Raw genomic sequence first — 18279 nt, 5'->3', positions numbered from 1 at the left:
AGATTCTTCTTTAGTCTAGAATTTAAACTAGAACTCATTTACGAAGTTATTTAGATTTTTGTCTGGTTTAATTTTCGCTGAATGTTTGCAGCAACTGTAAATTATACCGAATTTATTACTTACATAAACGTTGATTGTAATCTCTCTTTTATCACTAATAACTGCAAACTGTTTTAATATTACTGAAGCCAAACGTAAAAACTTCACCAAAAAATTTAATATAGTCTTAAACCGCGTAAGTTTTCGTTACGCTTTAATTAAAACTAAAACAAAATTCGAAATGTTTACCATTTCCATTCTGGTTATTCTCAGCAGACCCTCCACAAGCAATCTTCCCCAAAAAAAGAGTTGCCATCCCCCTCACCATCCATCAATTCCAGGCTAACTTTAGTTTTGAATAATTGAACACTTCTTGAGCTCTTCACGTGATTTACGAGCACGCAGAAAAAACGCAAAAACTTGAAAGTGCCATTATGGCGTTTTGTCGCCATTTTTATTACACCGACGTCTGAAGATAGAGTTAAACCCCCGGGATCGCCGCCTTAAGATCGGATAACTAAATTCTCAGCGAACAGTCGGTATTGGATGATTTTATGCTAAGTTGGACCGGTGGGAATCGGCTTAAGATGGAGGTGGTTTGAAGGCACTGCAGATGCGTGCTCTTTGCTTATTTTCTGCTTTGCTTAAACGTCAGGGGGAATGTCTGTCGGCCAATCGATCGAAAAAAACAGAAAACAAATATTTTCATAAAATAATACACCACATATTCCAAAATCAAATACATAATGCATGAGGAAACGCTCCCCTTTTTCTGCTCGTTGACACCGGAATTTTCCAAGACTTTCGACCTCACGATTTTTCAATTATTAACTCTAGTTTGAAAGAAAAACAAGCCGAGGAGTTTGGGAAACTCAATTATTGTCGAAAAAAGACGCTATTGATTCATTTTAATGAAATAGCACTTTCTCGTGACCTATTGGCTGGACAGCGGCGCCGCGGCAGGGGATGCGGCGGGGACGCTAAATTACTCCGGAGGCTTCATTGTGGCATTAAAGACCAACTAAATGTGCTGTTAAAAAATTCAAAATCTGGTGCCCAGTGATGGGCTAAATCTTAATATTTTTAAAACTTCGGGTTAAATTAACTGTGGTTGTGAATTTCGGTTTACAGCGAAAAATAGTTTATTATTCAAATTAAAAATAATCAAAAATGTTATTTTCAAAATCTAAGCATTAAGGCGGTTTGTGCAAATAGGAAAAAATAAATTACTAAAATATACGTTGCACTGGATGAAATAAAAAGTATTTGTTTATGATTGCGATGTACTATAAATGAGAGTTGCGTAGTAAATTCCAGGCCAAAGTTTTTAAATCGGATACTTCTAAATATGAAATTCACTCACTTGATCCCTTCATGATAAAAAATTCAAGTTCTTAATACTCCTAAACGATAAAGCAGATATTTGTGCTAACTTGAGTCACACTATAGCTGTGTTTTAAGGAAATTCGATGGAATTATTTTTTTGAGACACCCTATATAAGTGGCCATAAAATTAGAGAATATCATCAAAATACGTAATATTTGGAAGACGTCATAATTTTTTTTAAGGAATAATTAAACTAATTTTGAGTAATATCTTGTAATTCTTTAGTACGAACAGTTTTAGAAGTGTAGAATTTGATGGTTAAATTCTGATTTCTACTTCCCAAGCATTAGCTGTCTGTTGTCTGTCTGTCTATCTATTTGAGTCAATTTTTGTTACTTACTTACCCTTTGCTTTTTTTCTTAATATATACAGGTTTCTTTCAACATCACCGTACTTAAAAACATGTTTCAGATAGGAAGTTCTTGCGAAGAAATAAAGATTTTGCATTTAAACTCCGCCCCCGAGCTCACGGCGAATAACATCATTACAATTGAGGTGGTGGTGGATACGCGGGGCTTAAATTTTGCTTTCTTTTAGACATACGTAATATTTTTTTCATGATACAATGTTAAAAACGTTTAGAATGGTAAAGTTTTGTCGGGAAAGATCGATTTTATAATTGAGCTTCGCCATTCGGTGTAACAACGAATGAAAAATTCATCACAATTGAGAGTGGGGTGGGTGGGTGGGGCTTATTTTTTGACGTTTTTTTTCTTTACACATAAAGTTTCCTTTCAACAACATGTTTCATATGGTAGTTTCTTGTAGAGAAATAAACATTTTGCCATTAAGCTCCGCCCTTCGGCTCACAACGAATCAAAAAGTTATCACAATTGAGATGAGGGCGGGTGGGCAGGATTTATATTTCACACTGTTTTTCTTAATATATGTACGTAAGTTTCTGTTTATGGCAAGAAACTGAAAACATGTTTAAAAGGGTAAATTTGTAGAGAAGTGTGGCGAATAAAATTTACCATTTTCAACATGTTTTCCGTCACTTGTTGTGAAAGAAAGACTATGTATATTAAGAAAAAAAAAACATAATGTAAACCCCCCCCCCCCCACCCTATCTCAATTGTAACGATATTTCTTTATTCGTTGTGAGTCAAGAGGGGCGGAGCTTAATTGCAAAATCAGTATTTTTCTACAAGAATTACCATCTGTCTATGTCAATTTTGGTTACTTACTTACTCTTTCCTTTTTTTTAATATATATTTGGGTTTCTTTGTACATCACCATACTTAAAAATATGTTTCAGATAATAAGTTCTTGCGAAGAAATAAGGATTTTGCAATTAAACTCCGCCCCCGGGCTCACGGCGAATAAAATCATTCCAGTTGAGATGGTGGTGGACAGGCGTGGCTTAAATTTTGCGTTTTTCTGGATATACGTTAAATTTTTTTCACGATAAGATATTAAAACGTTTAGAATGGTAAATTTTTGTCGGGAAAGATCGATTTCATAATTAAGCTCCGCCAGTCGGTCTGACAACAAATGAAAAATTCATCACAATTGAGATTGGGGCGGGTGGGTGGGGCTTATTTTTTGACACATATGTAGTTTCCTTTCAACAACATGTTACTTAAAAAGATGTTTTATATGGTAGTTTCTTGTAGAGAAATAAACATTTTGCAGTTAAGCTCCGCCCTTCGACTCAAAATGCATCAAAAAGTTATCACAATTGAGATGAGGGCGGGTGGGCGGGGTTTATATTTCACCGTTTTTTTCTTAATATCTGTACGTAGGTTTCTTTTTATGACAAGAAACTGAAAACATGTTTAAAAGGGTAAATTTGTAGAGAAGTGTGGCGAATAAAATTTACCATTTTCAACATGTTTTCAGTTACTTGTTGTGAAGCAAAAACTATGTATATTAAGAAAAAAAATACATAATATAAACCCCGCCCACCCACCCTATCTCAATTGTAACGATTTTTCTTTATTCGTTGTGAGTCAAGGGGGACAGAGCTTAATTGCAAAATCAGTATTTTTCTACAAGAATTACCATCTGTTTGTGTCAATTTTTGTTACATACTTCCTCTTTGCTTTTTTTTAATACATATATATGCAGGTTTCTTTCAACATCACTTGAAAGCATGTTTCAGACAGTGAGTTATTGCGAAGAAAGAAAGATTTTGCAAGTAAACTCCGCCCCCGGGTTCACAGCGAATAACATCATTACAATTGTGATGGTGATGCATAGGCGGGGCTTAACTATTGCTTTTTTCTGGATATACGTAATACTTTTTTCACGATAAGATATTAAAAACGTTTAGAATGGTAAAGTTTTATTGGGAAAGATTTTATAATTAAGCTCCGCCATTCGGTCTAACAACGAATGTAAAATTCAGCACAATTGACACGGGGGTGGGTGGGCGGGGCTTATTTTTTCATGTCTTTTTTCAACACATATATAGTTTCCTTTAAACAACACGTCATATGGTAGTTTCTTATAGAGAAATAAACATTTTACAATTAAGCTCCGCCCTTCGACTCACAACGAATCAAAAAGTTATCAAAGTTGAGACGAGGGTGGGTGGGCGGGGTTTATATTTCACCGTTTTTTTCTTAATATCTGTACGTAGGTTTCTTTTTACGACAAGAAACTGAAAACATGTTTAAAAATGTAAATTTGTAGAAAAGTGTGGCGAATAAAATTTGCCATTTTCAAAATGTTTTCAGTTACTTGTTGTGAAGGAAAGACTATGTATATTAAGAAAAAAAAATGCATAATATAAACCCCCCCCCCACCCACCCTATCTCAATTGTGACGATTTTTCTTTATTCGTTGTGAGTCAAGGGGGGCGGAGCTAATTGCAAAATCAGTATTTTTCTACAAGAATTACCCTGTGTTTGTATCACTTTTTGTTACTTACTTACTCTTTGCTTTTTTTTTAATATATATAAGTTTCTTTCAACATCACCATTCTTAAAAATATGTTTCAGATAGTAAGTTCTTGCGAAGAAATAAGGATTTTGCACTTAAACTCCGTCCCCAACGGCTAACAGGGAATGACATCATGACAATTATTGAGATAGTGGTGGGTAGGAGGAGCTTAAATTTTGCTTTTTTGTGGATATACGTAATATTTTTTTCACGATAAGATAGTGAAAACGTTTAGATTTAATTTTTGTCGGGAATAATCGATTTTATAATTAAGCTCCGCCACTCGGTCTGACAACGAATGAAAAATTCATCACAATTGCGATTGGGGCGGGTGGGTGGGGCTTATTTTTTGATACATATGTAGTTTCCTTTCAACAACATGTTACTTAAAAACATGTTTCATATGGTAGTTTCTTGTAGAGAAATAAACATTTTGCAATTAAGCTCCGACCTTCGGCTCACAACGAATAAAAATGTTATCACAATTGAGAAGAAGGCGGGTGGGCGGGGTTTATATTTCACCCATTTTTTATTAATATATGTACGTAGTTTTCTTTTTACGACAAGAAATTAAAAACAACGTTTGTAAAGGTAAATTTGTAGAGAAGTGTGAGCCATAACATTTAACATTTTCAATATGTTTTCAGTTACTTGTTGTGAAGGGAAGATTATGTATATTAAAAAAAAAAGCAAAATATAAACCCCGCCCACCCACCCTGTCCCAGTTGTAACGATTTTTATTTGTTCGTCGTGAGCCATGGGGGCGGAGCTTAATTCCAAAATCCGTATTTTTCAACAAGAGTTACCATCTTTTTTTGTCAATTTTTGTTACTTACTTACTCTTTCCTTTTTCTTAATATATACATCTGCAAGTTTCTTTCAACAACACCACGTTTCAGACAGTTAGTTCTTGCGAAGAAATAAGGGGTTTGCAATTAAACTCCGCCCCCGGAATCACGGCGAATAACAACATTACATTTGAAATGGTGGTGAGTAGGCGGGGCTTAAATTTAACTTTTTTCTGGATATACGTAGTATTATTTTCACCATTAGATATTAAAAACCTTTAGAATGGTAAACTTTTGTCGGGAAAGATCGATTTTATAATTAAGTTCCACCATTCGGTCTAACAACGAATGAAAAATTCATCACAATTGAGACAGGGGTGGGTGGGCGGGGCTTATTTTTTCATGTTTTTTTTTTCAACACATATATAGTTTCCTTTAAACAACACGTCATATGGTAGTTTCTTATAGAGAAATAAACATTTTGCAATTAAACTCCGCCCTTCGGCTCACAACGAATCAAAAAGTTATCAATATTGAGATGAGGGCGGGTGACCGGGGTTTATATTTCACCGATTTTGTCTTAATAAATGTCCGTAGATCTCTTTTTACGACAAAAAACTGAAAACATGTTTGAAAGGGTAAATTTGTAGAAAAGTGTGACGGATAAAATTTACCAGTTTCTACATGTTTTCAGTTACTTGTTGTAAGGAAAGACTATGTATATTAAGAAAGAAAAAGCAAAATATAAACCCCGCCCACCCACCCTATCTCAATTGTAACGATTTTTCTTTATTCGTTGTGAGCCAAGGGGGGCGGAGCTTAATTGCAAAATCAGTATTTTTCTACAAGAATTACCATATGAAACATGTTCTTCAGTGATCGTGTTGCTCAAAAAAACTATATATATTAAGCAAGAAAAGCCGAAAATAAGCTCCACACATTCGTCAATTATTCGTAAAAAAAAAATTTCTCGAAGACATCTAAATTTGTGCAACATTTTATAGGCTTTTTTGTTTCTTATACTGTTATTGCTATTATCTATATTTTTTATTACTCAAACCAAGAACGTTGCGAAATATTTTCAAATGGGAAAGCTCACTAAAAATACAAGCATAACCTTGAGCTTTATCCACGCATTCATATTTTTGGAGCAATTCATAACATACGTAAATACATTCGATTCAAAGCCAGTGGCAGATTACAGGTTATTAAAGTATGATACATTAATAAACTCGGGAAAACAAGCTTTACAACAATCTCCAAAAATATGTTTAGGGTGCCATTTAATTTCTTACATTGTTACTGGTGTTAGTTTAATTTGCTTTAATGTATAGAAATTATCAAAAACACGACTTTTTCCTGAAATTTTGAAAAACGGTGTTATTAATGTCATACTGGACCTATAAAAATTGATATCATGCTATAACTACTTTGTTTGTTTTCTCGACGTTTCATGAACTCTCGAGTATGAAAAAATAGGTCTCCGTCCCCGTCCAATTTTTACTAAACTATACGTTACAAATATCGTGTAAATAGTAAAATGGTAACCGACATTTGTCTAATCATCCCTACCAACAATTTGAGAACACACCTCAACATTTCCATGGTAAATACTATATAAGTTTTGTAAAATAACATCCTGATGTACTTGTTGTTTATGAATCCGCTTTGAATTTTTTCGCTTAGCCATTAAGATTTTGTATACTAATTTAAGAGGAACGTAATAAATCGACCAAATGTAGGTCACGTGAAGGTCGCGACTCCGATCCTGTCTGGGGTTCAATCACCTCATGGCCCACTTGATTTTTCTCTGACACTATAAATGGTACTATCAAATTTTATAGTTTTTCGATGAAGCCGGATTTGTTTGGCTGAACATCAAGGGCGAGGGAAGTTCTATCTAATAACATAAGACATTTTTACCTATTTTTTTTAACTTAAAAGAGAGACGAGGGAAGGTCTGAAATAATAACTTAAGCTTATAAAAATAAAACACGGACTGTATCTTCCATAGAAAAAATTATTAACGATGTGACTGTGAAAAAATAAGCGTAAAAGATTTTTTTGCTATATTACAATATATAGAAATAGAAGATTTTGTAAAAATAAATATCACAGAGACAAAACCATTTTGAAAAGGAGAAATGAATGAAGTTCCTAGAATTCAATAATCAACACTCATATTGAGTAAAAATATAATACACAACTGAGAAATAACTTACTAGACATCCTGTACTCAAGTTATACTTGTTTTATTATAAAAAAAAAAAACACTAAATAAATTTACACTAAAACCATCCTGGCACACTGCTTTTTTAAAGAATAGAATACACAATTCTGGCCATTTTACTGCTGAAGAACGTGACAAAAATTTAAGAAAATTTCGTCCGGGTAAATAAGTAACTGATAATTTATTTATTGATCCATTCCTATGTGCAAAGAATTTTTATTAAGTATCTTAATTCGAACAAATTTGTCTTAAATTTAAATTTCGCTGAATCCTACTTGACAGCCTGATATTTTGAGTGAAATTAGCACCTCCGTCTCAATTTAATTTATTTTGGTAAAACTTATTTTTCTTAAAATTTGCTGAAATTTTACGTAAATAATAATAATAATCCAAAGTGTTACTAAAACGTAATTTTAATCTTTTCACAAAAAATCTCTCAAGTTAGATTACCTCTCTGTTCAACGTGTTTTTTTCCTTGAAGAAAATATAATTGATAATTACTTTTATACAGTATGTTCCACTTTTATATTTTTTGTTATTATTTCAAAAGTGTCATAAAACCAAATTATTATTATATTATTTCATCAAGTAAATAATCTTCACAACACAACACTTTTCCGCTGCAAAATTTTGAAAAAATCGAATTGCTTTTCTAGCGACTTATTTATTTATTAATAAATAATAATACTAAAGATAGTTCTTCCACTATACCTAAAATTAGACCATCTCCTCTATTACATCAAAAGTAGCACTTCTATTTTGTTTTCATTTATTTTTATCTTTGCACTTCTCTTTATCACCAAAAATAGAACTTACAAACCAAAAATAAAAATTTCTGTCTGTACACAGTACTCACCCTTAACGACATTTCTTTCTAATCATAAACGAAAAACTTGCATAATTCAGTATAACCCCCCAAATGCACCCTCCGCCCCTGCCCCTCACTCCCCCAACTCCAGAAACTTTTTCCTCTATTCAAATAATTGTTTTTTCCAGTGCGCACCCGCGCCCCCGATAAAATCTAAATTACATCCCTGCATTTCTTCCTCAAAAAAAAAAAAAATGAAATCGCGTGCCGCCGTAACGATTAAGAACTTCACCTATCAATTAAGCGGGAAAATCAATACGAAAAATCCACCATTACCTTCACCTGTCACAAAATGGTATATTGGGCATGGTAAAGTCGCGTCTGTCCAGCACCGGAGTCGCGGGCGCTCCGTTCCGAGAGCGGCGAGAGCGTCGGCTCGGACGGCGGCGGGACACTGAGCGTCGCGGCGCTCGGCGCCGATTCTAACCCTCTCCCGGTTGGCCTAGGATTTTTGCTTGCCGGTGCTCGGCTCGACCGATCACGAGGAAAAAGTGATGCGGTGGCGTATGCGGATGCATCCAGAGATGCAGCACGGGGATGATTGCGAGAAACGACGCAATTTCTGCCAAGAAACGGCTACAAGAGGCCGTAAATACGTGATGTGTTTAAGGAGCGACGCTCAGGTCTGCAGTAAATAAGCGCGGAATGTGCGGGCTGCATCAATTTGCTGAGAATCGGAGGGAAGTGTGTCTGCAGGTTGGCGGGATTGTTTTATTGGCCGAATGTAATAAATTATCAAGGAGGGTCGTAAAATTTTCACGGGTTGTCATAAATTTTTATGGTGGAGGGGCGTTCGTAATTTTTGCTTTAAGCAGAAATTAAATGTTTGGACGGTGAATTGTGCTGGTGTGCGATGGCACGAACGCATTCCGGGATTAAATGATGCGGATTTACATAGTTGGACCATCAGATGCACTATTTTTCATTAAAACGCAAATTGTGGGAATTTACGAACGACAAGAACAACAAATTTTAATGAATTATTTAATTCTTCTTAAAACAATGCAGTCTAACTCTGGCATCTTCCACTGCTAAATTATGTCAATTACCATTAAATGTAGGCCTCGGTCCGAGCTAGTGGTGAGCTTCTTTTACTGGTCTTCTTTTTAAATTGGATGCAAAAACAACGTTAAGAAATATAAATCAATCTGTTCTGTAATAAGTATTTTTCCTAGTCACGTCAAATCAGCTCAGATCAGGTCACGTCAGATCATGTCAAATTAGAACAGAACAGGTTATCAGGTTAGTCCAGGTCTGGTCAGGTTAGGTCAATTCAGGTCAAGTCAAATCCGATTCAAAATTTCTTAAACCACTCTGACTGGTTTAATTAAAAATCTGTGAAAAGATTTCAAGGAGTGTATGATGATTGTAGATCTCTATTTTTCTATGTTACATGTATCTACGTCATTTCAAAGCTTTATAATAAGGATAAATGGCATAAGAATAAAAGAAGGTAGGTATAATACAAATTCCTCTATCTTCTTTTTAATTTCTCTAGAATTTTATTACCGTTGGCGACACTGACAATATTTTGCAAACAAATGACTAGGGCGCTTAAACGTCAATTTAAATATTATCATTTATGTCATTCTGAGCTTACCGCGATGGGATGCAAACGAATTTTTTAATTTTTTGAGTAAAAATATTATCTAGCAAGACAAGAACTCGTTCCTAAACTTTCCAAATACGAAATATGCAGACTAACAGCTAGAATCTTTGTAGTATTTAAGATCCCAAATTTTATTCCTATTCTACGTGACCAATCCCTCATATCCAGTAACCATTAGTGCACATTTATCAAGCACGTGAGCGTAGACAACCACTTTTATACTCGTTTACGATTATCAAACCATTAATGGAATCCATGAATGGAATTATCTGATGATGAGTCAGGAGGTTTTGATTTTGTCTCTGATTCAGAATAAATCCTTGACCCTCCTTTCAATCTTATAGAACAATAATGTTTCTCCATTATTATCGTATTTATGTGTGAATACTCATTGAACAAAAACTAAGGAGATCGTTTGACATAACCTATAATTCTATAACAAAGATAGGCTAGGTTCTGGTACTTTCCATTCGAAAAACATATTTCTCTAACCCTAAATATCTCGCTAGATACATCTCGATTTCTAAAAATTAGAATTTGAATTTGAAAATTTCAAATAACACGAATTGTGTACCTAATTACTAAGTATTACAAATTACCGTAATAATTGGTCTTATTAACATATTGTTTCAAGGATTCTCTTTAAAAATTTAACAAATACAAATCTTGCCACCCTTTTTTCATCGCTTTTTTATCGGTGTTTTGGTACTTTTCCTGGTTTTGTTCCTTTTTTTGTCGCCTTCTTTTTAATTATTTTCCTGACATTATTTGACGCCTTTTTGGGTTTTTTTAGTCGCCTTTTTACCATTTTAATGTTGCTTTTTTTCAATTTTTTCGCCTTTTTTGTCCATCATTTGTCGCGATTTCTTCAGCCTTTTTTGTTCCCTTTTTTCTGTATTTTCCCCCATTTTATTTACCTTTTTTTGTTTTTTTAACTTTTTTTATTGTTTTTCTTATCCTTGCTAAATGAAATCAATGAAATGTAGAATGGGTGGGTGGGCGGGGCTAAATATTTCTCTGAAATATATGGCAAAATGTGCATGCCATGTTTATCACTCTAGTTTTTATCGGATTTTTGTCCCTTTTTCACTACGTTTATTATGACTTTCTTTGTCTCCTTATTTATCGTTTCTTTTGTCTCTTTTTGTGCCGTTTTCGTGTCGCGCTTAATATTTGCTGCCTTTTTTATCCCCCTTTTTTAACGTTTTTTGATCTTTTCTGGTGTGATTTCTTCATTTTTTTGTCCCTTTTTGTGTATTTTCTCATTTTCTTTGCCCTTTTTTCCGATTTTTTCTTAACTTCTTTTGTCGTTTTTTTTATCTTTGCTAAATGAAATCAATGAGATTTGGTATTTCGCTGAAATGTGGATATCATGTTTGTCACCCTTGTTTTTATCGGATTTTTGACCCTTTTTTCACGTTTTTTTGTCTCCTTATTTATTGTTTTTTTTGTGCCGTTTTTGTGTCGCCTTTAATTTTTGCTGCCTTTTTTTCCCCCTTGTGTCGCGTTTTTAATCTTTTCTGGCCCGATTTCTTCACCTTTTTTTTTTTTGTTCCCTTTTTCTGTATTTTCCCATTTTGTTTAACTTTTTTACTTTGTTTTTCTTACACTTGCTAAATGAAATCAATGAAATGTAGAATGGGTGGGTGGGCGGGGCTAAATATTTCGCTGCAATATATGGCATAATGTAGATATTATGTTTGTCACCCTTGTTTTCGTCGGATTTTTGGCCCTTTTTTCCATGTTTTTTTTGTCTTTTTTTTTTGTCTTTTTTGTGTCGCCTTTCATTTTTGCTGCCTTTTTTGTCCCCTTTTATCGCGTTTTTGATCTTTTCTAGTGCAATTTCTTTGCCTTTTTTTGTTCCCTTTTTCTGAATTTCTCCCATTTTGTTTATCATCTTTTGTATTGTTTTTCTTAAACTTGCTAAATGATATCAATAAAGTGTAGAACGGGTGGACGGGCGGGGCTAAATATTTCCCTGTATATATGGTAAAATGTGCATGCCATGTTTTTTTGGCCATTTTTTCCACGTTTTTTATGCCTCTTTTGCCTTGTTATTTATCGTTTCTTTTGTCTTTTTTCGTGCCGTTTTTGTGTCGCCTTTAATTTTTGCTGCCTTTTTTTGCTTTTATCACGTTTTTTGATCTTTGCTGGCGCGATTTCTTCACTATTTTTGTTCGATTTTTCTGCATTTTTCACATTTTGTTTACCCTTTAGGTAGGCGGGACTAAATATTTCGCTTAAATATATAGCAAAGTGTGGATTTCATGTTTGTCACCCTTGTTTTTGTCGGATTTTTGACCCTTTTTTCTACGTTTTTTTTATGACTTTTTTGTGTCCTTATTTATCGTTTCTTTTGACTCTTTTTGTGCTCCTTTTGTGTCGCCTCTAACTTTTGCCCCCTTTTTTGTCCCGCTTTTGTCGCGTTTTCTGATCTTCTCTGGCGCGATTTGTTCCCCTTTTTTATGTTTCCTTTTTCTGTATTTTTCCCATTTTGTTTACCTTTTTTTTTCTTTTTTGTCTTAAACTTGCTAAGTGAAACCAATGAAATGTAGAATGGGTGGGTGGGTGGAGCTAGATATTTCGCTGAAATATAATGCAAAATGTGGATATCATGTCACCCTTCTTTTTATCGGAGTCTTGGTCTTTTTTTCAACGTTTTTCTTATACCTTTTTTTGTCTCCGTATTTATCGTTTCTTTTATCTTTTTTGGGTCGTTTTTGTGTCGCCTTTAATTTTTGCTGTCTTTTTTCCCTCTTGTGTTGCGTTTTTGATAATTTCTGGTCCGATTTCTTGATCTTTTTTTGTTCCCTTTTTCTGTATTTTCACGTCTTTTTTGTTGTCTTTCTTTTGTTTCCTTATTTATCCTTTTTTTTGTCTTTTTTGTGTCGCCTTTAATTTTTGCTGCCTTTTTTATCTCCCTTCTGTCGCATTTTTGATCTTTTCTGGCGCAATTTCTTCGCCTTTTTTTGTTCCCTTTTTCTGTATTTCTCCCATTTTGTTTACCTTTTTTATTGTTTTTCTTAAACTTGCTAAATAAAATCAATAAAATGTAGAACGGGTGGGTGGACGGCGCTAAATATTTCTCTGTATATATGCAAAATGTGCATGCCATGTTTGTCACTCTTGTTTTTATCAGATTTTTGGCCATTTTTTCCACGTTTTTCTTGCCTCTTTTGCCTCCTTATTTACCGTTTCTTTTATCTTTTTTGTGCCGTCTTTGTGTCGCCTTTTATTTTTGCTGCCTTTTTTTGTTCCGCTTTTGTCACGTTTTTTGTTTTTTGCTGGCGCAATTTCTTCACCTTTTTTTGTTCCCTTTTTCTTTATTTTTCCGATTTTGTTTACCCTTTTTATTATTCATCGGGGTTAAATATTTCGCTTAAATATATAGCAAAGTGTGGATCTCATGTTTGTCTGTCACCCTTATTTTTATCGGATTTTTTATCTTTTTTTACGTTTTTTATGCCTTTTTGTGTCTCCTTATTTAACGTTTCTTTTGTCTCTTTTTGGGCTCCTTTTGTGTCGCCTCTAACTTTTGCTCCCTTTTTTGTTCCGCTTTTGTCGCGATTTTTTATATCTTTTCTGGAGCGATTTCTTCACCTTTTTTATGTTCCCTTTTTCTCTATTTTTCCCATTTTGTTTACCCTTTTTTTTTCTTCTTTGTCTTAAACTTGCTAAGTGAAATCAATGAAATGTAGAATGGGTGGGTGGGCGGGGCTAGATATTTCGCTGAAATATAATGCAAAATGTGGATATCGTGTTTGTCACCCTTGTTTTTATCGGAATTTTGGCCTTTTTTTCAACGTTTTTCTTATGACATTTTTGTCTCCATAATTATCGTTTCTTTTCTTTTTTTGGGCCGTTTTTGTGTCCCCCTTAATTTTTGTTGTTTTTTTCTTACGCTTTTGTCGCGTTTTTTGACCTTTTCTGGCTCGATTTCTTCACCTACTTTTTCGTTCCCCTTTTCTGTTTTTTTGCCATTTTGTTTACTCTATTTCTTCTTTTTTATTGTTTTTCTTATATCCCTGCTAAATGAAATCAATGAAATGAATGGGTGGGTGGGTGGGGCTAAATATTTATCTGAAATATATGGCAAAATGTGGCTATCATGTTTGTCATCCTTGTTTTTACTGGATTTTTGACCCTTTTTTCGACGTTTTTGTATGCCTTTTTTTTGTCTCCTTATTTACCATTTTTTTCCTCTTTTTTGCCGCTTTTGTTTCGCCTTTAATTTTTGCTGCCTTTTCGGTCTTTTTCTTAGAATTTATGTTATTATTTTTTTGTCGCCTTTTTTTTTTCGTCTTTTTCTAAAGTTGAAAATTATAGACCGATTTCCCACCTTTCCAATTAAATAATTCTACATTCTATCTATCTAGATTCTATCTATCCTGTTGTGAAAAGTTATATAAAAGTTATATATCAGAGCATCAGCATTGTTTTTAAATTGTAGATCAACAACGACAAACTTTTAGCAAAAAAAAAAATTGCAAAATCAGTCTTATCTTAGCAAGTACTAGCCCCGCCCACCCGCCCCATTGTTTTCTTAGAGAATGTCATTTGCCAAAATCAGTCTTATCTTGGCAAGTACTATAACCGCCCACCCACCCTTTATTTTGTTAGAAGATATGCCATTTGCCAATAACAGTTTTACATTAGCAACTACTAGCCCCGCCCACCCGCCCTTTATTTTCTTAGAGGGTATGTTATTTGGCAATATCAGTCTTATCTTAGCAAGTCCTATATACGAGTACACTTCATATACAGGCTGTTTGTTTTATTTGATACAACCCCTGTAACTTTTTTATTCTTAAAAATAAACCTGTAGTTCTCTAAGAAAATTTGTAATATTTTAAAAGATCTATCTGATGGCAACGTCAAATTTTTATTCTCACTTCCGGCAGAACCAGAAATGACGTCAACTTAATTTTTTTTTAATTAAAAAAAAATAAGTTGACCTCATTTCCGCTTCTACCGGAAAAATGTGTGGTTACCATCACATAGATCTCTTAAAATACATAATACAAATTTGCTCAAAGAACTGTATGTTTATCTTTAAAAATGAAAATGTTACAGAGGTTATGTCAAATAAAAGAAACGCGTGGTACATACAGTCGACCATAAAGTAGATTGTGTAGTGTTCAGAAGAAATTTACTAACTTTTTATTTTTAAACTAAAGATTGATAAAAATAAATACTGATACTTCGAAAGGCTTAAAATAGTTCTCTCACTTCATGCTAGCAAGAAAAATCATAGCATTAATTATGTTTCGTTACCAAAATACTACACAATCTAATTAATTGCCTAGAGCTTGCTCAGTATATGAAACCCAGAATGCCTTCTTATGACATTCGGTTAATGAACCCACTTATCGATTTTCATTTACGAATTATTATGGTCTTAATTCGCCTCATACTACAATAGGTTCATATATATATTGTGTATCTGATAGACCGTTATCTTTAATTCAAACGAACTGTTTTTTTGTGTTCTATTTTTGCTATTAGTTTAATATTTTAACGCTAAGTTAATTTGAGTTGTCTTCTAGGTAGAAATATTTATTTGCTCTAGCTGGCATTTTCATTATTTTTCTCGTATAAAATTGCGACATTATGAGTTGTACTTTTTCGCAGTAACTGTTATTATTAAAAACAACTTCGTTTGGCTGAAGCAGTTTTACGATAGTCTGCTTCAGTTTCGCTGAAATTTGGACACATGCCATGAATGTCACAAAAGTGTCTTGGCGTTTGATTTATACTTTAAAATAATAATTTTTGTGCACGTATTTTTACATGAAGTTTAACTTGAATTCTTTCTCGATCCATCAGTTGTGAAACCTAAACACAGCTAACAATGTTTATCTTTCGAGCAAGTTTATTAATACTGCAAAGAACCGCTAAAAGCAGCAACCGGTGTAATTTATTACAGAATACATATTTAGGGGCGGTTTCGGCCAAAACATTTTTTTTGTATCGTTCTCTTTTACCTATTTTGTGGCTTGTTTAATGCTTCAGTGACCCGAACCGTATGTACTTTACGAACCAATAAATCATTATAAATATTATAGCATTTGTAACCACAGGAAATTGCTCACACGCCTATAATAAATCATTGTTTACTTTCTTTCTACATACAGCATAAAATTGGAACTAATCGGTATAGATTTGGCGGAAGCGTTTTTTACAACTGTATTAGTTTTCAAATTCTACTAATTGACTTCACTTTTCGATGTACACACATTTTAACCTCTGAATTTAAGGCATGTCGAACACGTTTGTACAACTTCGGCTGAAATATTTTGTCTGTGCGCCTCCTCAAAGGATCCTTCAAACGTTTGCTTTTATTTCAATTACAGACGCATTTCGCGTACGCAATGTTTTCATTTAATTAGATTTTTGTGCCACCAAAATGACGTAAATTTAGAAATAATTTTATCGTCCAATGAAAATTTTTAGTTAAATTAAATTAAATTGTGTTTTTGTACCTATTTGAATTTACAAGGTGTAAAAGATAAAACTTGAAAGATTAAACATTATTAAAGTTTGTAACTGAAAACTGACACAAACAGTGACAAATTCGTGGTTTATGCTCGTTCCGCAATAGAAAATTATAGGCCTATTACTTTGATTAATAACTTCTCAAAAGTTTTCGAAAATGTCATTTTCAGCAATATCTATTTTAGTATAAAAAGAACACTTTGTGAGAAGCAGCATGGATTCGTAAAGGGAAGGTCGACAGTAACTAATTTGTTCTTGTTAACTCAGTTTCTTGCTAAGTCAGTAGATGATGGTGTGCAAGCTGATGTTATTTACGCGGATTTCTCCAAAGCGTTTGATAGAATAAATCATAAACTATTGCTCCAGAAACTAAGTATACTAGGCTTTTCACCATTCTTACTTAATCTTATTGCTTCATATTTGTGTGATAGAAAACAATTCGTTTTAGTGGCAGGACATTCGTCAAGGGAAATATTTCCGACTTCGGGAGTTCCTCAGGGATCTGTTCTTGGACCGCTTCTTTTCGGTTTATTTATTAATGATATAATTAAAGACTTAGATGTAGAATATTTGTTATATGCAGATGATCTGAAGCTTTTTTCAAAAATTGAAGGATGGGGTGATTGTCATAATATGCAGTTGAACTTAAGTAAAATATTGGACTGGTGTGATAGTAATCAACTGCCTGTTAATAAAGAAAAATGTTATGTAATGTCGTTTTCACTGAAAAAGAAACTTTTTATTTACGATTATAAAATTGAAAGTGAAGTATTGTCGAGACCGATAATGATCCATGATTTGGGAGTTATTTTTGATAGTAAATTGACTTTTCGCTTTCATATCGAACATGTTATATCGGAATGCTTTAAAACTCTTGGATATATATATAGGAATACAAAAGAATTTACTGAATCAAAAACACTTATGTCGCTATATACAGCATTAGTTAGACCTAAAATCGACTATGCTTGTGTGATATGGTTTCCATATCATGCGACCTGGATATCGCAACTAGAAAGAATACAGCGCAAGTTTCTCAAATATCTGTGTTACAAAGAAGATGGAGTCTATCCGCAAATTGGGTTTCCTCACTCAGAACTTCTGCAAAGATTCTCTGTTACAACAACATACAATCGTAACAAAATGTTTTCAGCGATGTTCATACATAAAATAGTTACCAACGATATTGATTGTTCGGATATAATTGTTAAAATTCCAATTAATGCAAACCATAGGATGCTCTCTTTAAGAAACCAAGTGATATTTGCACTTCCAACGCCAAGAACAAATGTTTTAAAGTATTCACCATTATATAGAATGTGTTACATTGGAAACTGGGTTAATCGGGAACTAGGAATATTTGATAAGAAAAAGTTGGAAATAAAGAAATTGGATTACAACGAAAGCTAAACATTTGAACTATTTAATTAACAATCTGTTGAATGTATTCTGTAAATGGGAAATCCTGTAGAATACAAATACAATAATAATAATAATAATAATAATAATAATAATAAAATATTCTCTTAAATAAATTACGAGTGGACACACGAGTTGATCGAAACTTGTTGCGTCAGAAACTTCTACTTTGTGGCTAGGAGGTAATTTGCATAGGTGCAACGTCAACCATGTTGGAATACCTCAAGGTAGTTACTGAGATCCACATTATTTTCATTTTTAGTTATTGGACTACAGTTTTAGCACTCTAATGGATGCAGTCCCCAAAGAGCCGTCCACATTAGTACATCAACGTTTTTTTTTTTTTGTTTTTTAAAGTCACATTAACGAAATAGCGGCCGAACACATCACCAGACTTTATATTTCCACTTAATTTATTTTCCGTGTCACAATCCATAATTTAATAAAATTTTTACAACCTTGCATAAAATTAAATTATAACTTTATATCCGCGCTTAAATTTTCACACATATAGGTTCACCACATTGCGATCTTTAAATATTAAACTCCTTCAGCGGG

General features: G+C 33.5%; 1 protein-coding gene across 5 annotated transcripts in view; it reads right to left on the bottom strand.

Annotated features, from left to right (window-relative positions):
- The window catches only part of LOC135139091 (octopamine receptor Oamb), a 251743-nt gene that overhangs the window by 133028 nt on the left and 100436 nt on the right, over positions 1–18279 (bottom strand). For 2 of the 5 annotated variants that reach the window (XM_064069180.1, XM_064069212.1), the window contains exon 1: positions 8475–8569. The exons of 1 other annotated variant lie outside the window; for it this stretch is intronic. The gene's annotated coding sequence lies outside the window, so the exon portion shown is untranslated. Of the gene's footprint in view, positions 1–8186; positions 8228–8474; positions 8570–18279 lie in introns of those variants that run through there. 2 more of the 5 variants (XM_064069197.1, XM_064069207.1) reach the window with 2 other exon arrangements.

The sequence above is a fragment of the Zophobas morio genome, unplaced genomic scaffold (genome assembly GCF_036711695.1).
Source record: "Zophobas morio isolate AGI-343-1 ecotype UQ-CSIRO unplaced genomic scaffold, CSIRO_AGI_Zmor_V1 ptg000004l, whole genome shotgun sequence".
NCBI classification, from domain to species: Eukaryota; Metazoa; Arthropoda; class Insecta; order Coleoptera; family Tenebrionidae; genus Zophobas; species Zophobas morio.
The sequence above is the reverse complement of the archived record's forward strand: the minus strand, read 5'-3'. Positions and strand labels throughout refer to the sequence as shown.